General features: G+C 42.1%; 1 protein-coding gene across 4 annotated transcripts in view; it reads right to left on the bottom strand.

Moving 5' to 3' along the window:
* Positions 1 to 629: 629 nt before the first annotated feature.
* Positions 630 to 25,027, bottom strand: part of LOC126457841 (arrestin domain-containing protein 3-like) — a 138,498-nt gene continuing 114,100 nt past the window's right edge. For 2 of the 4 annotated variants that reach the window (XM_050094477.1, XM_050094480.1), the window contains exon 9: positions 630 to 2,197. The gene's annotated coding sequence lies outside the window, so the exon portion shown is untranslated. Of the gene's footprint in view, positions 2,198 to 2,223; positions 4,292 to 25,027 lie in introns of those variants that run through there. The other 2 variants (XM_050094478.1, XM_050094479.1) reach the window with 2 other exon arrangements.

Genomic DNA, 25,027 nt, shown 5'->3' on the forward strand with positions numbered 1-25,027 from the left:
CCAAACTTCATGAACCTTAAGTCTGCCTACTCATGCTAACTGTGCTATTGATTGGTAGATTTCACCATGCACTTCTGGATATTGCACATTTCTAGTTTTCTTTCTTGAAATGGACCCTGAAAATAGATTTAATTTTGCATTGTATGTCAATGTCAGTTCTTATCTCTGTTCTGGGTGAACCATTGCCCCTTTAGCAAGAAAACTCTGAACTCAAGATTGGTCACCAAGTGTACAAAGTGAACATTAGCTATTTTTATTAATTTTACAGTCACAGCATTCCATCATGACCCATTTGAAATTCACTAAAGTCATCTCATGGTGACTGTTACTTTTTTTTTTTGGGGGGGGGGGGGGGGGGTTGGTCATCTCATGAAATTTGTGTCTAAGTTTAATATGAAAATTATCAAGTAATTCAGAGAGTTTGTTCTACTGTGTATTGTATGGTAGCTGACCATTCAAAAAGTTTTTCTTTGTGAATTAAAACACTGCATTTATGGTAACAATAACAATTATAGCATTATTTGTAGGAGTTCTTCGCTGTTCATTCACTAGCTAGTCACAGAATATATCTGCATTTGTGTTTTTTTCCTGTTCTCTGCCAAAACAGAGTAAAGATTATTCATGTCTGATATTGAAGACTTAATTTATTTGCAAATTTCATACATAAAAAAGACAATTAGCCAACATTGTCAGCACATGTTCAGAGTGGCTTATCCATCTTTGGATTCAATCTTATTTGATGATGTAAATGTCATGTGACTAGGGCCTCCCGTCGAGTAGATCATTTGCCGGGTGCAAGTCTTTCAATTTGACACCACTATGGTGACTCTTTGATGATGAACAGCACGAGTTAAATACCATGAATGTATTTTGGTGAACCTTACACTTTAAAAGAGTAAACTAGTTTGTCGCATAAAATTTATCCTCTATGCTGATTTCAATATGACTTTAAATGGGTGGGTGCCAATAAAACAGGCATGACGTAAGTTTTAAGCTTATGCTCAGTGAAGTACAAACTAGATGTGACTTAGAATTATAGGATAACAAACCAAAAAGTATCATTCAATTTAACTATTAGCAAGATAAAGACATATGGTGCACTAACTTTTTTGTGATGTGATTTACATCACACATTTATCAGTCAATGAATAATCATACACCAATGTATGTCATTTATGAAATTTCATTCTTGTCAGATATTATTTCACCCCCAGTGTCTTAGAGTCTCACTTTAGGATTTATGTATTCAGATTATGATTTGACTTCCTAAGAAAGGATGAGCACCCTTTACTTGCTTGTTGAATTTACTTTGACTGCCAGACAATTTCCTTGCCAAAGTTAAGTGCACCATGCATAAAATGAAATTCTGTTTTAGTTGGCAGGATACAAATCATTTGCAAAAAATTCAATGTAAACTATATTTTTGTACAAAGTTTTCACATGGTAAAAATATAGTTATTAAAATAAAAATTTATGCACCAAAATAGTGAAAGTATGATATTCTAACAAAAAGAGTATATTATCACAAAGATGCACTTCTGTAACATCCACAATGAGGGTAGAACTCATAAATTAAACTACAACAGAGATACAAACAGTATCATCTTAACAGATACTTTTTTCCACACAATAACACAAGATTGAAATTTTTAAAATTTAGCAAAATAGGTAGGTTGCTCTCATGCTTAAAAAACTGTTACTGAACATGAAAGACTAATCTAACACTGCACATTTTTACTCAAATTGCTGCTGTCACTTAAGTACTGAACATCTTCAGATCATATCAGTACCAGAGCAGTCAGTCATTTGCAAGTGCTGCATACAATGCTCATGAGTGTCATGGAAACTTTCATCAATATAAATAAGTACAGGTGGTATATGACACTAAGATGCTACAAGAGACCTTTAAAAATATCTTTTGTGATAGTATGTCAACCCTTCATGAAAGGGTAAGTTTGTTGGCACTTCCTGGAATGGTCCTTTCAACTGAGATAGTGATATATTTCTAACATCAGTTGTTTCTGCCTTCAGTGTGCACTAAATATTTATAGCATCCGAAGGGTTCTGCCCTCTGTATGCACTAAATCAGAGAGATAAAAATCAGTGGCTTCATGAACACTGCCTATGGGAACAGTGTTGCAGTGCTGTTGAAGTAACACAGGCATTAAGACACATGGCAGCAAACAGATGAAAAAGACTGGAACAAATTACAAAGACTGTGAAGGCGAGAACACATATTTATTGTAAACAAACTCAATTTTTAAGAAGTTGTTCAAATAAAATTGCAGTCACATAAAAATAAAAATAAACTCCTATTTAAGAGCTGATAAAATAAAATAAAAAATTAAATTTCTGAAATGGAGGTGTTTTCTTCTTGGCTACTTACAGGAAAAAGTTAGAAATAACAAGAGTAATCAAAATTATTAAGTTTTCATTTGTGACTTTCTGTCCTCTACTGGAACCACTGAACGTTTACATCTGCGTTTCATTCTGAGGTTTTAGTATTAATTACTAAACATAGAAGAAATTCTTAATATGGTTCAGCTTCTGCTATTACAACACAGACAAAAAGAGGCTTGAGTTTAATGAAACATTATCAGTGGTCATAAGAATGGAGTATGAAATTGTATTGAAGGAAGGCAAGGTAAGAAATCAGCTGTGCTCTTTCAAAGGAACCATCCTGGGATTCACTTGCATTTTAGGGAAATCATAGAAAAACTAAATGTTGACGACTGGATGGGGATTTGAACTGCCTTCCACACAAATATGTGTACAATGTCTTATGACTGATATGTAACCCTCATTCATAACACTGAATTATGAGGAATTGGAACATCTGCCTAGATAAGGGATTACAATATCATGAGTACTCAGAGTACAAAAAAAAGAAAAGTTAGAATGTTATCCAGACAAATTATAAAAATCGAATACATTATTAACTGAATATAAGACAGAGATGTTGTTACTGCAAAATTATTTCTTTGACAAGAATTTGAGCTAATGGTGTTTATAGTAGTTTATGAACTCTTGCATTATCTGAGGCAACAGAATTGTACAATGGTAAATGTAGCTAAAACTGTTGGAGATGGCAGTCAGAAATATACCCTGAAAAATTATAATTTAGCACAGTCACCTACCAAATAATGCAGGGTTGCTTCAGAAACCATATTGAGTTACACAAAAAACACTGTGCTGCCTGCAGTATATCACCAAACAAAATCACTTTGTCCACAGTGAGAGTAACTAATTTCTGTTAGTATATACTGAATTAAAATTTTATTGAGAAAATTGAAATAACTTTAATCAAATAGATTACAGTATTACTTAAACACTAAATAAAATTGCAAAACAGTAAACAAAATAATTAAATTAATGGCATTAAACAGATTTATCTTAAAAAGGGCATGGCTGAATTCCTTATCCATTCTTCCCGCAGCTTGAGTTTGTGCTTTACATCTAATAACCTCATCTTTGGCAGGAAGTTAAATCCTGATCTTCCCAATGATGTGTGGTTCCACTCTGCAGCAGTCACTTCAAATTTTGCCACTGTAGGTCTTCCAATGTCCTCCTTGCCAGTTATCATCAAATTCATTGCCCTGAATCCCATAAGCCCTAGTTTTCAGCATGATATCTTCACCCTCCCTGGATCTTGAAGGCATAGAAAGGTGTCCTGTGTGAACTGGACAGACTTCTCTGCTGGGTATGTGCAATGAATGGTTATAGCACACTAATACAAACAGAGCAGATAAGGAATTTTGTAGCTCATATTCATCTCATTTACCCCATTGCCATTAAGACCACATATACCTCTGTCTGCAGATTATGTAATTATTTGGGGTGCAGTGCCTGAATACACAATCAACACAAACCACTGATCAGCCAAAGCTCGCTGTCTAATAAATCCATCTATGCAAGATGGTAAATAATTCTAATGAGACAAAAATTTAGGCTGGAAGCTGACTCCATCTCTGAGCAAGAACTGGAATCTAGTTCACATCAAGTGCCACAATGCTTTCTTTGGTGCAGGTCTCAACTGGCTCTGTCACTTGTGGGAAATTTGCAAAAGTCATTTCTGTGAGCGGGTACTAAAACAGATAGAATATTGGTCAGGAGTTGGCATCAGTCGGATATTTGGTAGTGGCAAGTTACCAGCTGAAGGGCACACACTGGCAAAGGGCTGGTCCTGCAGGTAACTTGATTAGATGTATCTTCTTATGGTGGATCACTTCTTCAATCTTCAGTGATTTAGGCCTTGCTGATTCATAATCTGGTACTCTTCATCCAAATGGAGCTACACAAAATCCTTAGATTAGTTTACATTCAGTTTCTGTTCCATAGACTCAAAAATTATATGATTCTCTTGAGAGTGGAACATGTCAAAGTATAACATAGAACATTTGAATAGATTAAATAGAATACTCACTTCCCTGATCATTTGTCACGAGACAGTCAAGATATGTGAATACATTATGACAAACTGGAACTGCTAATATTTACAGAATTAATAAATACACTGTTAAAATGAAACACACTTAGGCACTTTCAACAAGTTTATCATACACAAAACAGCTAATCTTGACTGTTGTGACCTTATGTACTGTCAAAACTGAAATCTAACAGACAGTTTTACTTAAGCTGGTCTAATAGTCCCCGTTAAGTTATTCATCTATAGAGTAGAAGTAGTTGCCTACCAGAAAGTCTTTCAAACTCTGTTTCAACTGTGTTTTATCTGAAACCCACGTTTTTAGTGGTTGCCAACAGTTTATTGAAAAATGCATGTTCCTGAATATTAGGCCCCTTTGTGGACCAAGGTAAGTGATTTTACGTCTTTATGTAGATTGTTCTTATTCCTAGTATTGCTGCTACATATTGTGCTATTGGTTGGAAATAGGGACATATTATTTGCAGCAAATTTCATTAAAGAATAAATTGTTATAACCTTTAATCACTAATAAATTGTGTGGATATACAAAAGTAGAAACAATAGCGGGTTACATGTTATTAACTCCATATCTGTCATTCGACTGCCGTGCCGTGACATGCGGCTGGAGCCGTTCATAGCCAGGTGGCGCTCCCGCGCTCGGCCGAGCTGTGGAGCGCCTCTATCGCCGTGTTCGCGTACTGACGTAGCGGCACTTTTAAATCTCGTGGCACTGTCACAACACTTTTCCCCTCTTGAAAAAAAACACTCACTTCCTTGGAGACACGGATAGTGCGGAGACATCCATGGCCTCTTAGGAGGCCCCGAGAAGATCCCGCGGAGAAACACGAGAATATGGTCGAAAATGTCCAGGACGGAAGATTGCGCGTGGAACGAGCCTCCTGGATGAGATGATGGGTGAAAACTCCGGAGCAGCATCCGTAGGTGTCGTGGACCTGGGGGTGTGCTTCAGCGAGATGGGTCCCGGAGAAGGCGGCGTCGCGACTGGGGCCGGTTCCGGCGTACTCAGAAGTGGGAGCGACGTCAGCTGCAGCAACACGCACGGAAGTTTGGCAGCAGCGACAGGACTGGCTTCTCGGGCTGGTGGAGGCGAAAGAAGGGGCGGTGGCACCGGCGTGGCCACCACTCGTGGGCGCATCTGGTCGTAATGGCAAACAACCATGCCATCGTCCGTACATAGTTCACAAAGCCGGCGGCCGCGAAGAGCCTGGACCACCCCTGGAATCCAGTTAGGGCGAGATCCATACCCCCGTGCCCACACGTCGGCGCCCACCGAGAATTTTCCCGCACTAGGGGACACAGTACAAGGCCTGACTGGATGAAGCAGGTGCAGTAGAGTGCGCGGTTAGTGGCCATGCAATAGTTCAGCAGGGCTGCGATCACCCAGAGGCGTGAAGCGATAAGAACTCAGAAATTGCAACAGAGCGTCATCTGTGGAAAAATCACTAAGGAATTTTTTCATCTGGCTTTTGAAAGTGCGGACAAGGCGCTCGACCTCCCAATTCGATTGCAGATGGAAGGGCGATGCTGTAACATGATGAATCCCTTGTCCAGTACAAAAATCATGGAAGGCCTGCGAAGAGAACTGAGGGCCATTGTCCATGACAATTGTGGATGGAAGACCTTCTAGCGCAAAGATTTTGGACAAAGCCAGCGTCGTCGCCGCAGTGGTGGGCGACGGACATCGAACAACAAACGGAAAATTCGAGAAGGCATCAATCAACAGTAGCCAATGTAAGTGCCGAGGAATGGGCCGGCAAAGTCAGCGTGCACCCGTTCCCACGGCTGCGCCGGATCAGGCCACGGAGAGGGCATAGTACGAGGTGCAGCCAGTTGTTGAGCACACTGACCACACGCAGCGACCATGTGGGTTATGTCCGAATCAATACCGGGCCAATAAACGTGCCTGCGGGCCAGGGACTTAGTCCGAGAAATCCCCCAATGGCCTGCATGCAATAGTTTGAGAACATCTTTGCGAAGAGAGGCTGGCACCACGATCCGTGGAGATGCGCCATCCGTGGCCAGAAGAACAACACCATCACGAACAGACAGACGAAGGCGCAAGGCATGGTAGTAGTCGCGAAGGGGATCCGATGCCTGGCCCTTGGTCCTGTCCGGCCAACCCCATTGAACAAAACCGATCACCTGACGCAGGACCGGGTCCCGCGCAGTAGCCGACGCAACCTGCGAACCTGTAAGTGGAAAACCCTTGACCGCACGACGTTCTTCCTCATCAATGTGGAAACAGAGTAGTTCATCTCGATCGAAAACCAGGTCGGGGCCCATCGGCAAACGCGACAACGCGTCAGCGTTGGCGTGCTGGGCTGTGGGGCGATAGTGAATCTCATAGTGAAAACGAGTCAAGTATAAGGCCCAACGTTGCAGGCGGTGAGCTGCCTTATCTGGAAGCGACGCCGAGGGGCTGAACAGAGAGACCAGCGGCTTGTGGTCGGTGATGAGGTGAAACTTAGAACCATACAAAAAAAAAAAAACGCTGAACTTTTTTAGAGCATAAATGATAGCGAGCGCCTCCTTTTCGATTTGAGAGTAATGCCGTTGGGCATCGTTGAGGGTCTTGGAAGCGTAGGCGATGGGTCATTCCGACCCATCCTCATACCGATGGGCGAGAACAGCCCCTAGGCCATACTGTGACGCGTCAGTCGCAAGAACCAAGTGCTGACCCGGATGGAATGTGGCAAGACAAGGTGCCGACTGCAAATGAGCCTTCAGATGGACAAAAGTCTCCTCACACTCGTCGGACCAGCAGAAAGGAACGTTTTTGCGTAACAGCTGATGCAGAGGATGAGCCACCGCCGCCGCAGAGGGACTGAATTTGTGATAATAGGCAATCTTGCCTAGAAACGCCTGAAGTTCCTTGACCGTAGATGGTCGGGGTAGAGGGGTAATGGCTGCAACGTGCTGTCGTAAAGGACGTATACCCTCACGGGACAAGTGGAAACCAAGATAAACAATGGAGGGTTGGAAGAACTGTGACTTGTCCAGATTGCACTTCAACCCAGCCGAATGCAGAACCTGAAACAGTGAACGCAAGTTGCGAAGGTGCTCCTCAGTGGAGGCCCCCGTGACAACAATGTCATCCAGATAGTTTATGCAGCCGGGAACAGAAACCGTGAGCTGTTCTAAAAACCGCTGAAAAATGGCCGGCGCGCTAGTGATGCCAAATGGTAACCGCTGGTACTGATACAATCCACAAGGAGTGTTGATGACGAGAAATTCCTTGGAAGACGCATCCAACGGCAACTGATGGTGCGCCTCCGATAAGTCAAGTTTGGAAAAGAACGGGCCCCCAGCGAGCTTGGTAAATAACTCCTCAGGACGGGGAAGAGGATAAGTGTCAATGAGGCTCTGAGCATTGACAGTGGCTTTAAAATCACCGCACAATCGCAGACTCCCGTTTGGTTTAGAAACCACCACGATTGGCGATGCCCATTCGCTGGAGGTAACAGGAAGGAGAATCCCTGAAGCTGTTAACCTGTCTATCTCAGCCTTGACAGGCGCACGCAACGCCATCGGAATAGGGCGTGCCCGGAAAAACTTAGGGCGAGCTGTAGGTTTAAGAGTAATGTGGGCTTCAAAATCCTGGGCCCGACCCAGACCAGCAGAGAACACGGACGAGAATTCAGAACACAATCCATCCAGCTGTTGATACGGAATACCCTCAGATATGAGGTGCACATCATCATCAATGGAGAACCCAAACAACTGGAAAGCATCATAACTGAACAGGTTTTCCTTGCCCGCATGATCCACCACATAAAACGTGAGGGGCCTAACAACAGACTTGTAGGCAGTGGAAGCATCAAACTGGCCAACGATAGGAATTTTCTGCTTATTATAAGTTCGCAGATTTCGCGTAACGGGAGACAAGGGAGGGGAGCCCAACTCCAAATACGTGTGAGAATTAATGAGAGTTACTGCAGAGCCAGTGTCCACTTGCATGCAAATGTCTTTATCCAGAACACGAACAGTAACAAACAACTTATTTGTTTGAGAAAGCACACAGTTAACATCCATGTCCGATGCCTCGTCCTCGTCGACAGGAACTTTAGGGGACTGACACACAGAAGCAATGTGGCCTTTTTTCCTACATGAATTACACGTGGCCCAACGTTTTGGACACGCGGCCCTGTCATGCTGTACGAAACAACGTGGACAAGAAGGAAGTGCGGAACGAACCTGCTTCTGTGGTTGCTGTTTTCGCTGCGAGCGTGGTGGCCCAACGCGACGTTGTTGACACGAGTGAACCGCTGCCACATTGTCGTTCCCCTGTGAAACAGGCAAATTGTCCGCGTCGAAAGTGGTCTGGACAGCGCCCACATCACACCACGCGTCTATTTGCGCACCAGCAGCATGAGACACTTCAAAAGATTGAGCGATGCTGAGAACTTCCGACAACGACGGGTTTGGCAGTTGTAAGGCATGTTGCTGAACTTCTTTATCAGGAGCAAGCCGTAGAATAGCGTCCCGAACCATTGAATCAGCATAAGACTCATGATGAGTGTCCGTGACAAACTGACATTTCCTACTCAGAACGTGTAGTTCCGCCGCCCAAGCCCGGTAAGATTGATGGGGCTGTTTACGACACCGGTAGAATGCCACGTGGGCGGCAATGACGTGGGTGTTTTTCCGGTAATAGTTAGACAATAATTCACACATTTCTTGGAAGGACAGAGAGGCAGGTTCCCGCAGAGGGGCTAACTGAGATAGCAGCTGATAGATCCATGGGGAAATCCAAGATAGAAATAATGACTTACACATAGGAGCGTCGACAACGCCGAAAGCCAAGAAGTGTTGCCGCAAACGCTTCTCATAATCCTCCCAGTCTTCAGCGGCCTCGTCGTAAGGAGGGAACGGAGGCGGAGAAGAGGAAGACAGACGATGAGTAAGCGATGTCGACAACGCCTGAATAGCAGCCGTCAGCTATGTTTGTTGTTCAATGAGCGCTTGCATAAGCTGTTCCATGTCTGCCCCGACATGAACACACAATTCCACAACGCAGGAAAAAAAAATCCGACCTTGTCGCCAAAAAGTGTTATAACCTTTAATCACTAATAAATTGCGTGGATATACAAAAGTAGAAACAATAGCGGGTTACATGTTATTAACTCCGTATCTGTCATTCGACTGCCGTGCCGTGACATGCGGCCGGAGCCGTTCATAGCCTGGTGGCGCTCCTGCGCTCGGCCGAGCTGTGGAGTGCCTCTATCGCCGTGTTCGCGTACTGACATAGTGGCACTTTTAAATCTCGTGGCACTGTCACAACATAAATATACTGAGAAATGTGGTTAGAATACACTGTTCCTTGAACAGATTTTGCATGATGTTCTTGAATTTACACTTTTGTGGTCTAAAATGTTTTGCTCAGTTTGATGAGTTACTCCAGAATATGATCTCATATGATATAACAGAATGAAAGTAAGCAAAGTATGCTAGTTTTTTATACTTGTATCATCTACAGACGTGTTTAGATGCTTCAGCAAATCTGTGGTATGCCCGTCCCAACTGAATTTATTATCGAGTTGTAATACCGGAAATTTAACACTGTCAACCTCTTCTATCTGCATGTCTTCATATGTTATGTGCACTCTGGGAGAAAATCTCTTATAGGCTCTGAATTGCATTTAGAGGGTCTTTTCAAAGTCAATGACAGTGAATTAGCTTTAAACCATTTATTAGTGCCAGTGAAAATTTGATTAATAGCCATTTATAAATCTACACTTGACTTACTCTTTATTGCAATGTTTGTACCATCTTCAAACAAAACAAACTCAACATCCAGCAATGTAACAGATGATATGTCATTAATGTACTAAGTTGACCAGATGCAAATTAAATGTGTGCTGTAAATGGTTGAAGGCCTGTCTTCTCTGCTCAGAACTTCAAGTATATATGTGAAGTCTACTTTTCCAACCTATTTAGTGTTGGTTTCAACATATTTATTGATATGGAAGGGATGGAGGACACACAAAAGGAATTCTTTTGGCTTCCTTATTATGGAAATTAATGTACTGATGTACAGCAATAACGATAATATTTACGATGCTGCCTTGGAGGGCGCAATTCTCCTGTTCATATTAGTCTGATAGGGCTTCCCCAACTCAGTATTGGGCATATTGTCAAGATAATAAGTCTTATAAACAAGGGTTGACATCTGCAGAGAGCACACTGATGGACCTGTCTCAAGATGATGTACTGCAAACAATATTATAAGCCTTATCAATGTTGAAAAAGTTGGTTATGAATTGTTGCTTGCTTAGGAAATTCTTTTGTGTTGTCACCTCCAGTAGGGTCAAGTTATCAATAGTGGAATGGTATCCTCTGAAGTGACTGAAGAGTTGTCTGGATTTGAAAACTCAGTCCATGGTTTTCCATTCGCTAAAGGGTCATTCTCTACAGGTTATGAGAGGAAAACTATGATATTCACTTGAGCAAATATGGACCTTCTCTGGTTTTCATGGGAAGGGTTTACGAGGTGCATTCAAGTTCCAAGGCCTCCGATTTTTTTTCTAATTAACTACTCACCCGAAATCGATGAAACTGGCGTTACTTCTCGACGTAATCGCCCTGTAGACATACACATTTTTCACAATGCTGATGCCATGATTCCATGGCAGCGGCGAAGGCTTCTTTAGGAGTCTGTTTTGACCACTGGAAAATCGCTGAGGCAATAGCAGCACTGCTGGTGAATGTGCGGCCACGGAGAGTGTCTTTCATTGTTGGAAAAAGCCAAAAGTCACTAGGAGCCAGGTCAGGTGAGTAGGGAGCATGAGGAATCACTTCAAAGTTGTTATCACGAAGAAACTGTTGCCTAACATTAGCTCGGTGTGTGAGTGCGTTGTCTTGGTGAAACAGCACACGCGCAGCCCTTCCCGAACGTTTTTGTTGAAGCGCAGGAAGGAATTTGTTCTTCAAAACATTTTCGTAGGATGCACCTGTTACCGTAGTGCCCTTTGGAATGCAATGTGTAAGGATTACGCCCTCGCTGTTCCAGAACATGGACACCATCATTTTTTCAGCACTGGCGGTTACCCGAAATTTTTTTGGTGGCGGTGAATTTGTGTGCTTCCATTGAGCTGACTGGCGCTTTGTTTCTGGATTGAAAAATGGCATCCACATCTCATCCATTGTCACAACCGACAAAAAGAAAGTCCCCCTCATGCTGTCGTTGCGCGTCAACATTGCTTGGCAACATGCCACACGGGCAGCCATGTGGTTGTCCGTCAGCATTCGTGGCACCCACCTGGATGACACTTTTCGCATTTTCAGGTCGTCATGCAGGATTCGTGCACAGAACCCACAGAAATGCCAACTCTGGAGGCGATCTGTTCAACAGTCATTCGGCGATCCCCCAAAACAATTCTCTCCACTTTCTCGATCATGTCGTCAGACCGGCTTGTGCAAGCCCGAGGTTGTTTCGGTTTGTTGTCACACGATGTTCTGCCTTCATTAAACTGTCGCACCCACGAACGCACTTTCGACACATCCATAACTCCATCACCACATGTCTCCTTCAACTGTCGACGAATTTCAATTGGTTTCACACCACGCAAATTCAGAGAACGAATGATTGCACGCTGTTCAAGTAAGGAAAACGTCGCCATTTTAAGTATTTAAAACAGTTCTCATTCTTGCCGCTGGTGGTAAAATTCCATCCACCGTATGGTGCTGCCATCTCTGGGATGTATTGACAATGAACGCGGCCTCATTTTAAAACAATGCACATGTTTCTATCTCTTTCCAGTCCGGAGAAAAAAAATGGAGGCCTTAGAACTTGAATGCACCTCATACAACAGCTTGACCCCATGAATCAGAGAACCATCTTGTTTTCCACATGTAATCAAACAGGATGCAGAGAATTTCTTTTCTGTAATCCGAGAGATACTGTAACATGGTGTAACAAACCTTATCATGACCAGGCACCATGTAATAAGCCACAGACAATCACAAGTCCTGCTCCCACATGCAGAATAGACGGTTGTCTATTTCTTTTTTGTTGGGGGAAAAACAAATTATTCCTCTTGGCAATAGATTCTTGGCAATATAAGGGTGGATCCTGGATGACAGTGGTGGTAACTTATGATTGTCTGGGATACATATCATCAAGCCTGGAAACTTTTAAACATTAATCTAATAACTAGGCACTTCTCACCTCACTGAAAAACCCCCCGCACTACATGGGACATCATGGAATCAGTTAGAGTATTTAGTAATTCATGCCTCGGTCTCCTTTTGTTCATGATAATGCAGTAGCATTTGCCTCTCATCACTCAAAATGGCTACAAGGCTTTCTGTATGTGATTGGCAGTTGATCAAAGATAGTGCAAATGGCTGTCTGCAGAGCAATACTTCTTTTCCAGGGTACCACTGGTCTTTGTTGACAGGCTGAGGATTTTTTAATGTAAGCATTGTTTGCTTAGTGGATAATGTTTGTTATGTGAGCCATCCATTAGGGGATGCTATTACAGTTTCAAATAGAGTTAGTTGGGTGTAGAGCATATAATTAATCTTGCAGAGCATCAACGCTGCTGGCTTCATTTCAAGCACTGCTCAGTCTACTACACATATCTAGATAGTGGAGTGATGACTTAGGCCCAAATCACCAACATCTCACTGAAGTGTATCAGTAAGGAAGGGAGAACAATTCCACTGAAGTGCAGACACAAAACCTGACATTTGATTTTCAATGTTTATAAATCTAATCTAGCACACATAAATAGACAAGATGACATCTCTACATTACTTTATAAGAGATCAACTATGGGAATCAGTACAAATGTCAAGTATCTGGAAATGTCTGGAACAATTTATAGTGGAATGACAACATGATCTAGCAATGGGAAAGGTTGATGCTAGACAGAGATGTGTTGGAAGAATACTGGGAAAGTGTAATTTATACACAAATGAGACCACTTTCAAACCGCTCATTCAAACCCTTTGTGGTCTGCCACTGTAGGTGAGTGGACAGCATGCCCGCTTGTCATGCGTGGGTGTCCGGATTCGATTCCCAGCTGGGTTGGAGATTTTCTCCGCTCAGGGACTGGGTGTTTGTGTTGTCTCCATCATCATCATTTCATCCTCATCGATGCATAAGTCACCGAAGTGTCATCACCTCAAAAGACTTGCAACAGGCGATCAGGTCTGCCCACCGGGAGGGCATCGCCACTCAACATTTAATTTCAACACTTTGTGGATATTTTTCTTTGGTAGGAGACACTTACCAAGTAGAATTAAAGGAGGAAATACAGAAGTTTCAAATAAAAAGTGTCCACCTCCATAACCAAATGATCAGTGTGCCTGACTGTCATGCTGATGACCTGGCTTCAATTCCTGGTAGATTTTTCTTTAGTGGATGACTGGACTGGGGTACACTCAGCCTCATGATGCCAATTCAGGATCTGTTTGAATGAGAAGTAGGCTCTCTAAGATCTGTAAAGTCGACAATGGCCGGAAAAGCAGAGTGCATGTGCATAACACCACTTGGCAGAGGATGGTGACATGATGGTCAGTCGACGTCATGGACTTAAGGAGCTGATCACAGAGTTTATTTATTTTTTTTTCCAAGTAAATACTACACACTTCATCAGACAGAGGTATGTCTAGTCAGCATTTAAGTATCACAGAAATGTTTAATAAGCTCCAATGGGAGATGCTACAAGATAAGTGCAGTCAATCATGTAAAGACTTACTCTCAAAACTTGTAGAACCCGTATTCCAATATTTGCCCAGAAACATGTTACTTTCTATAAACTTCTATCTTCTGTGAGGACCACGAAGGAAGAACTAGATATACTGAGACACATGCAATATGGCAACTGTTACATCTGTTAGTTAGCAGTGATACCTTGTTTAAATTAGTACACTGTACCCTTCCTTTGTTCTTGCTAAACTGTTAACATCAATATCATAAGCTTTGATTGTATGTGCAAGTGTGCAGCTGGCAAAATAAAGTGAAACCTATTTATTCAAATCACACAATTAGCTGTTCTGAATGTTTTGTATTAATTAGTTTTACTTGAAATGATGTATTTCAAAAGTTATTGTGTTTCAAAGTTTTCATCTAGAAGGTGTCAATAAAAATTTAGTGAGCTAATACATAGATTCAGAAAAGTAGATTATCTCTAAACTGTGGTCCAACTTTTGCTCATTTCAAAGACTTGTTTATTTTAGCTCAAATCTAATTAATTCAGGAGATATAATTAATTAATGATTTCAACCAGCCCAAACTTTCAACTCATATTATGACCAAATCACTATAAATTTCTGGAATATGTTAACATACTACTGATGGGCTAAATTTTCTGAACCCAATGACACTAATAACAAATATGTAATTGCCATAATTAAGAACTGTATAATTTTTAATATCCAAATTTTAATAATCAATATGAATGCCATAACTAAAAGTCAGGAATTCCCATAGTGTAAGCATAACTTCCTCGCACCCACTGCTGACTCTGCATGACGTTTCTACTGCTGGACAGAAGCTGTGCCCATGACACTACCAAGTATCCCACCGAGCTCCACGACACGGACTACCAGTGGATCACTGCCGCTGCTGCTGTCCTGCCAGCCTGGGACACACAAGTGTGTGCATTAAAGTTTAGTCATACTGCATCGGGTGCGGGTCCATCATCCCCATCGCTGTTCGCGATCAACAATGGTACTGTCCATAGAATCAATACCATAGAAGGTACACCAGTACACGCAAAGGCTAGGCGTTTAAACCTGGAAAAACTTAATCTATTCAGGAACTTTTAGACAGTAAGACTATTCGCCCTTCTTCTAGTAGTTGATCATCACCCATTCATTTGGTGCCCAAGAAAGATGACACTTTCCGCCTCTGCGGTGACTTATCGGGCACTTAACACCAGAACAATTCTAGATAATCATTCCATCCCAAATATACAAGACTTTGCTTCCCAACTCACGGGACACAAATTTTCAGTGTAATCGACTGCCACAACGCATACCACCAACTGCCAATGGCACCAGAGGATGCAGGAAAAACCACTATCATCACTCCGTTTGGCTCGTTCGAGTATTTGTTTATGCTGTTCGGCCTTAAAAATGCTGCACAGACATGGCAACGGTTCATCAATTTGTTGGTTGGAAAACTGGACTTTGCATATGCATACTTGGATGACTTGTTAATTTTTTCTTCCTCTCTCGAGGAACATGAACTACATTTAAATACAGTAGAACCCCTATTTAATGTTTTTGTAGGGACCAGAATTTGTTAACCTTAAATGGGGGTTTACCTTAAATTAAAGTTTCAATAGAAATCAAACCTTTTTCAGAACTCTTTGCCTGTATTGACATGAATTCCACCAACACGCATAATTTACACAATAACAACAATGGTACAAGGAGATACCTACCCTACACACTATACTGTAATGACAACTTTTTTTGTAGCACTAATACAGTAGTCAGAGACCATAGTTTTCCAGCACACTACAAAATTAAAACATCCACAAAATACTTACACAATTATAGTAATGTAATAAATCGAGTTGCTTTTCCTATATAAAACACATATTTGCACAACTTTTACAGAGCCTCATTTTTAAAAAATCCTGTAATCAAAACTGGTAGTCTGCTTTTTAGCACTGTCGGATTTTAAGTTCAAAATGTCCATCTCCAATTGATTTACTCTGTCTGTAACAGGGTTGTCCACTTTAAATGCTGTGACAAATCTCCGGACAATGTCTATGCTGGCAATAGCTTCACTGAATAGATACCCTCACTCAACCATATATGTCCCCTACTGCCTCATCACCATCTTTGTCATGAGTGCTCATTTCATTAAATCCAGCCTTATGAAAGTAATTTGAGATGGTTTCCTTAGTTACCATTTTCCAAGCTCCTGTGGGCATATGCATTGCTTGCAGGATGTTCAATTTAAGCACTTCATTCCTATCAATAATGGCAAGTGCCTTAAGGACAAGAGCTTTCCGATACTTGCTTTTCAGGCTATGAATAATCCCTAAATCCATTTTCATATTACTTCTCCACCATTCCACTCTCGAATGGTGCGTGGGATAAAGGAACACCTAAATCTTTCCGTTCGAGCTTTGATTTCTCTTATTTTATTATGATGATCATTTCTCCCTACTTGGGTGGCTGTCAAAAAAATATTTTCGCATTTTGCCGCGAAGAAAACCACCTTTGTTTCAGTGACTGCCACCCCAACTCGTGTATCATATCAGTGACACTCTCACCCCTATTGCGTGATAACACAAAACAAGCTGCCCTTCTTTGCACTTTTTCAATGTCCTCCATCAATACTACCTGGTAAGGATCCATAGCATGCAGCAATATTCCAGCAGAGGACAGACAAGTGTAATCTAGGGTGTCTCTTTAGTGGGTTTGTTGCATCGTTAAGTGTTCTGCCAACAAAGCACAGTCTTTGTTTTGCCTTCCCCACAATATTATCTATGAGGTCTTTCCAATTTAAGTTGATCGTAATTGTAATTCCTAGGTATTTAGTCAAATTGACAGCCTTTAGATTTGTGTGATTTATCATATACTCAAAATTTATTGGATTTCTTTTAGTACCCATGTGGATGACATCGCACTTTTCTTTGTTTAGTGCTAATTGCCACTTTTCGCACCATACAGAAATTCTCTCTAGATCATTTTGCAATCGGAATTGATCGTCTGATGATTTCACTACACAGTAAATTACAGCATCATCTGCAAACAATCTAAGGAGGCTGCTCATATTATCATCTAGATCATTTATATAAATAGGAACAGCAGAGAGCCTATGACACTACCTTGTAGAACGCCAGATATCACTTCTGTTCTACTCGATGATTTACCATCTATCACTATGAACTGTGACCTCTCTGAGAAGAAATCATGAATTCAGTCACACAACTGAGAGGATACTCCATATGCATGCAATTTAATTAATAGTCGCTTGTGAGGAACGGTATCAAAAGTCTTCTAGAAATCTAGGAATATGGAATCGATCTGAGATCCCTTGTCAACAGCACTCATTACTTCATGGGAATAAAGAGCTAGTTGTGTTGCACAAGAACAATATTTTTTGAATCTATGTTGGTTATGTATCAATGAGTCATTTTCTTCAAGGTAATTCATAATGTTCGAGTACAGTATATGCTCAAATATCCTACTGCAAATTGAGGTCAGTGATATAGGTCTGTAATCCAATGGGTTACTCCTATTTCCTTTCTTGAATATTGGTGTGACCTGTGCTACCTTCCAGTCTTTAGGAACAGACCTTACCTCAAGTAAGCTGTTGTATATGACTGCTAAGAAAGGCGCTATTGTGTCTGCATACTCTGAAAGGCGCCTGATTGTTATACCATCTGGGCTGGAAGACTTGCCTTTCTTAAGTGATTTGGGTTGTATCGCAACAGCTAAGATATCTACTTTTATGTCACTCATGCTAACAGCTGTTGTGGTTTCGAATTCTGGAATATTTACTTTGTCTTCTTTTGTGAAGGAATTACGGAAAACTGTATTTAGTAACTCCACTTTAGTGGCACCATCATCGGTAACATTTCCATCGCTATCGTGCAGTGACAGTATTGGCTGTTTTTTGTCACTGGTGTACTTTACATACGACCAGAATCTCTTTGGGTGTTCTACCATAATTTGAGACAATATTTCTTTGTGGAAACTGTTAAAAGCATCTCACATTGACATACACACTAAATTTTGAGCATCTGTGAAACTTAGCCCGTCTTGGGGATTTTGCGTTCTTCTGACTTTGGCATGCTTTTTTCACTGCTTCGTTTGTTGAACTTCTCAATTACTATGGGATCCAGCGTGTCACTGCCATCTGCGTTGCTGCATAAGAGAACAGTAATTCTCCGCTCGCTCATTCTTCCTCCATGGCATGCTTCTCCTTTAACACTTAAGGTTTTAGAGGGGATGAGTTAGTAAAACAGGCCTGTTTCATCCACATTGTACACATCCTGAGATTCGAAACCTTTCAAGAGGGATGGCAGCACCTCTTCTTTCCAGTGTTCAACACTTTAATCACTAACTGCAGCACTCTCTCCACATACTGCCCTGCAAGTTATCCCATGGCGTTTTTTGAACCTAACCAGCCAACCATTCGAAGTATTGAATTCTGTTAGCCCAAGTTTCCCTGATATCGTACATGCTTTCATTTTCATCAATGCCCCATCGATTGGTAAATTTTCAGCACATGCTCCATTGAACCACTCCATTAGCTTCGATTCCATTTCTTCGTACGGTGACTTTTCAACATTTTTTTCTCTGCTTTGCTTTTGAAGCACACTGTGTTTTTTGATCCAGAATCTTCTCCTTAATCTTCAATATTCCTGACAATGAAGACTGTGCAAGTCCCACAGCTCGAGCCATTTCACTTACAGGCACATTTGCGTTTCTCTCGTTTCTCTCCACTTCCCAAATCAAGTTCACTTTCTCCGCAACAGATAGAGTTTTTCTTTTTGCTGCCATAGTCAACTTCACTACAACAATGAATTCGAGTGAGCGAACTGATATGCAGCTGGATTCTCCAAGCAATATACAATAATACATGAACTGATGCAAACTTGCATAAACTGACACTATACTGTAATGCTGGTACAAATGTACAGACTCGGACAGAGCTCGGCTGTGTGCATGCATGCAAAGTGGTGTGAGTGGTAGCACGCTGTACATTGTTAGTGTTCAGCTGCATTCAGCTAAGTTCAAGCTTGCTCGTGCATGTAACAAGAAATCAATGTGGAAGGTGATCGATCATATCCAATATACTGTAAATGCTGGAGTTCATAGGTTCTTAAAGCCCGTATTACACGATGCTTGCATTTGGAGGCAAAGCCTACGGAAGTTCTGAAAAATCCTGCTAGAAGCTGCTTAAGTACTGTAGTTACCGTATTTACCCGATTGCAAGCCAACCTTGAATGCAAGCTGCACCTCAGAAATGAGACTCGGAAAATAAATAAATAAATTTTACCCCAATTTCCAGCCGCTCTTAAAAGTGAAAGACATGGCTTATCATATGATGGATAGAGTATTAAGTGGTCCTACCTCTCAGGGGTTTGGAACACTTAAAATAACAATTACATTGCAAAACACTGACAACAGTGAAAATTCACGACATCTATCGAAATACAGTATTCTGGATCTACACGCGCTTGAGCTGTGAGCAGTGATGTCACAGGCGAGCTCGCTGCATTGTATACTGGAACACAATCATGATTTTTCATGGTCTATTATTAATGCTAGTGACTCCTTGTCACTACTTTCGTACAACGCATCATCCACTGTGGCATCAAGCGCATTAGAAATACAGTATTTTTTAAATGTGTGATGAAAACAGTTTCACTTGGGAGACATTTCCAAGCTTGACTAATGCATACGTACACTTGACAGAAGCTTGCACACTTAACAAGTCCTGTAGGCATTAATTGCCTATCTTATTTCATTAGGCACTGTGTATACAAATTTTTCTGCTTGTCCATAAAAGGTTTGTTTAAACAAACATCGAATGGATGCAGAATGGACATAATCCATTTTGGAATTACAGCTAAGTCCGTTTTACCCTCTGCTAATTTTGTTTTCACAGCTGGTGTACAGTGACCTGTGTACGAATCTAGTAAAGTACCAGGACAACGTTGCCAGACAGGTCTGATCCACTCTAAAACCATGCCCTCCATGAACCAGCCAATTTCGTTAGCACATACAATAACATTTTTAGGAAACACTTCAGACTTCGGTAAAGTCTTACATGTGCAATGAACGGTGGTAGTTTATGGCCATTGGCTGTACAAGCCAGCAAGAATTTCCGGTGCGCAGTTTGATGACATAGCGCTGAAATGCGACGAGTTTTACCCTGTATTTTTCAGGCCCAGTTGCAGCTCCCTTTAAAATCCTGGATTTTCTGATGTGCTTTTACTTGAATTATTTCTGCAGTTACAGGTAAGTATTGTCGCTGCTTCCTCACTACAACTTCCAACTCATAGTGGTGGCCACCTTTTGTTTCAGAAAATGCTTTTCTGTTGCTGGAACAAGCTGAAAGTTGTTACTTTTGCTGTCTCCATGTCTTACCAAAGTTCAAAAGCAGACTGAAACAAACGTTTTTACGAGCACTGCTCTCGTTAGCTGGCATTCTCAAAATATAAATCCAAGCTTGTCAAGTTTCTTCAAAATGTCCGTTTTGATGGTGTATATGCAAAGAGTTTTTTTAAATTGCTATGAATATTTGAAAAATTGCCAAATTCACCCATGATAAAAAATACCTTAACATTCATTACTCGAAACTAACACAACGTCTTCTGTGGCAGCTTCTAGCAGCAAAGGCAGCAATAAAGGCCGCAAGCACTTACAGTGGCAACTAGCATCATTTTTCGGAACTTCTTAGGCTTTGTACCTGAATGTAAACTGCAGGCGTTTTTTTGGATTCTGAAAACTGGGAAAAAAATGCGGCTTGCATTCGGGCCACAAAAGCCACTATTGTATTGTTTTCAATATTTCATATTCCTAATGCTAATAATGCTAATAATGCGAATTATGTTAAATCAAATATAAAATTGCATTGCACTTATGGAATAATTTTCGGGGCTTGAAATTCCTTCCATTAAATGCGGGTTTATGCTAAATCAAGGTCATGCAAAATCGGGGTTATACTGTACAGTGTTTCAACTATTACAAGCAAACAGTGTTGCATTGAACAATGCTAAGTCACAATTTCACCACACTAATGTCACTTTTCTAGGCCACAGGGTTTCTGCTGACGGCATCCGCACCATGCCCAAATGGGTCAAGACCATTAGTATGGTGCCTTTTCCCAAAGATTTTCAGGGTCTCCCCCGCTTCCTTGGAATGGCAAATTACTACCACAAACACATCCTCCACACCGCTGACATACAAGTCCCACTGACAGAAAAAAAAAATCAGGGTCTCAGGCGTCACGTAGACTCCAGATATGCATCGTGCATTTGATAACCTAAAGTCAGCCTCACAGACAGCCATTATGCTCACTCACCCCATTCCTGATGCTCCCATCTCGCTTACTACAGGCTCGAGGTATACAGCAGTGGGGGCAGTACTTCAGCAATCCATGGGTTCAGTTGTACAGCCACTCAGATTTTTCTCCCACAAACTGTCCACTTCCCAAAGTAAATGGATGACCTACGACTGGGAATATTTGCTATTTATGCCGGTACCAAATAGTTTCAAGATGATATTGAAGGCCACCATCTCGTGGTATTTACTGACCATGAGCCACTGGTACATGCTTTTCATAACACAGGCAAGGACTCATCCCCAAGACGTTTTTGGCATATGGACCTCATATGTCAGTTTATGAACAACGTATGTTACATCACAGTAGCAGACAACGTCATTGCCAATTTAGTATCTCATGTGTTGATTTTATCTTCACAAATGGACCTCAGTGAACTCCCTAAATTGCAAACAGAGGATACTGAACTCGCGACATTGCGCTCCGATGTTAAAGCAGGAGTCAAACTATAGTTATAGACACTTCCTGGGTTTTCGTCACCCATCTGGTGCGACATTTCAACAGAATGCATTCCTCCACCTCTCCACCAGTACATTTTTTAAATAGTATCCACAACTTGGCACACCCTGGCATACACACCACTGCACCTCTGATCTGAACATTTCGTTTGGCATGGGGTGATAAAACAATGTCACAGTTGGCGTGAGCGTGTGTGGCTTGTCAGCACACAAAAGTAGGACGTCACACAAAGCCTCCCATGGGTACGTTCGATGTGGCAAAAAGAAGATTCCAGCACATACTCATCGATATCGTCATGCCCTTACCACCCATCAGGCCCCTTCTGTTACATACTGTCCGCCATTGACAGGTTTACCCGCTGGGTAGAGATAATTCCTCTTACCACTATCACAGCTGATGCAGTGGCCTGAGCCCTTTTATTAATGTGGATCTCGCACTTCGGCTGCCCAGTTTCTATCACCACTGACCAGCGCCGCCAGTTTGAGTCTACCATCTTCCAACAGCTTTGTGAACTGTGTGGGGTGAAGCGATTTAGGACTACAGCATACCACCCCCAGAGCAATGGGCTTGTCAGATGCTGCTTATAGCTTCTCTGATGTGCCAAGGAGGTGTGTGAACTGACACCTTACCATGGGTAATGTTAGGCATTCAGGCCGCGTACAAAGAGGACCTAGGCGCATCCCTGGCAGAAGTACTGTACGGAGAACCCCTCACACTCCCAGGACAGCTAGTTGAGCCTTCACTTCTTCCAGATCAAATCTGTAACTTGATATTCGTTGGGCATGTTAAGGAGCTAATCACTAACATTCGTGTGCCTACTCCTCGACCGCACTCGTTCCCTCCCGTATTTCTGCATAAGGACCTGGTATCATCCACTCATGTCATGGTGCATGATAACACCATCCAACCGGCACTCAGACCTCCATACTCGGGCCCCCATGGAGTCATGTTGTGGCATACCAACACCTTCGAAGTGCTCATTAATGGCACACCTCAAACAGTATCTGTCTGCCACCTCAAACTGGCGTGGTTCTTGGGAGAACTGCCCGATACCCCACACAGTCAGCCCCCACACAGTCAGCCTCCACACAGTCAGCCCCCACACAGTCAGCTCCCACCCCCTGCTAAACCCACCTTGCATGAGGCACCTACCGACAGTCCGCGCGTGAGTGACGCTCATTCCCACATGTGTGACATTACCCATTCCCAGTCATGTGATAGTGCTACAGGTGCATGTGACATTCCCCTACAGAGTGACGTGTGTGATGAACCCCCCTCCTACAGGCAGCCCCCTGCCTCTCCCCTTTTAGGATTTAGCAACGTATCAGGGACCAGCCTCAGAACATGTGATGTCGCTGACAACTCGTGGAGATTCTGTGAAACCGTATATGGAAGTGGTAGTGAATGTCAACACAGATTTTATTTGCAGCTCTAAAGTGCTTTTTGTTATGCATCCGGATAATGTGTGTGTCTTCTACAAATGAGACAGCTTCCCCAATGAAAACTTAACCTACATTCATCTTCTCCAGTCTGTCCCCTTGCCTGTTGGTACTGAACCATCAATGGTAAAAGTCCTACGTACCCAACAGGCATTCCGGTCCGCTACCCTGGCTCCTCACAACCCACTGTCCCCTCCCCAGATCCCTCGACTGCTGTATGAGGATTTGCCCAGTGAGGCAGGACCATCTGGCCCCCTCACTGGCTCGAAGACTTCAGTTACTAATGTAATGTAAGGTATGGTTTCAGTTTAAACACCCTCTCCCTCCCCCCTGGGTGTTTCCTTAACATGTATGCCCCAATTTTTATGTTTCATACTCCACACTCCGAGGGGGGTGGGGAGGTTAATGTGGCGACTATCGACCAAGTCATGTGTAATATCTTTGTTTGCCAAGCTCTTTGTGAGCAGTCTGTGGCCACGCGCTAAACAGTACACACGTGCACCAAGAATCAATGATGTATATAACTATATGTGTGCTTCTGGGTAGTAAAATAGTGCTTATTAGATGTGGTATAGTGTACAACATTGGATCCAGCAATCCTACAACACTTAACCCATAAGGTTTTTGATATAGAGAAGGCTATTTACACATACAGTGAGAATGTACTTAATTCACCAGGTAAAAAATTAGAGACTATTAGAATTTTCAGTGACCTGTCAAAAGTTTTTGACACTGGAAATCACAGCATTGTCTTAAGTAAATTAGAATAGTATGGTGTCACTGACAGTGCTGCAAAATGGTTTGAGTATTACCAACTAATAGGAAACAAAGGATGTCGTTGCAAAATCCTATGGAGTAAGCAATCAGTCATCATCTCATTGGGAATTAATTACATGTGGTGTTCATCAAGGTTCCACCTTGAGTCTGTTGCTTTTCCTTGTGTATGTTAATGACCTCTCACGTCTGCCCCGATAGTTGAGTGGTCGGCATGACAGATTGCCGTCCTACAGGCCCGGATTCAATTCCCAGCTGGGCCAGAGATTTTCTCTGCTCAGAGACTGGCTGTTCTGTTGTCTTCATCATCATTTCATCCCCATCCGGTGCGCAGGTCCCCAATGTGGCGTCGAACATAATTGGACCTGCACCAAGGTGGCCGAACCTGCCCAGCAAGGTGCCTCCCGGCCAATGACGCTAAATGCTCATTTCCATTTCATGACCTCTCATCTGTTATATTGCCAGATGCTAAGGATGTTTTGTTTGCAGATGATACAAATATTGAAATAAATAGCAAGCCAAGTACAGAATTAGAAATGGCTGCTAATCAAATTTTCACTGACATTAATAAATGGTTTAAAACTAATTCACTATCATTAAACTTTGAAAAAACCCACTATATGGAGTTCAGAATGTGTAAGGGATTTCCTTCCATCATGTGTATAACATGCGAAGACGTGTAGATAGAAGAGGTTGACAATGTTAAATTTCAGGGATTACAAATCAATAATACATTCAGTTGGGAAGGGCACACCACAGAATTGCTGCAGCACCTAAACAAGCATATATTTGTGAATGATGGCTGATGCAAGAGATACAAACATAAAAAAACTTGCATACTTTGCTTAATTTCATTCTATTATG

Source organism: Schistocerca serialis, chromosome 2, assembly GCF_023864345.2.
Source record: "Schistocerca serialis cubense isolate TAMUIC-IGC-003099 chromosome 2, iqSchSeri2.2, whole genome shotgun sequence".
Lineage (NCBI taxonomy): Eukaryota > Metazoa > Arthropoda > Insecta > Orthoptera > Acrididae > Schistocerca > Schistocerca serialis.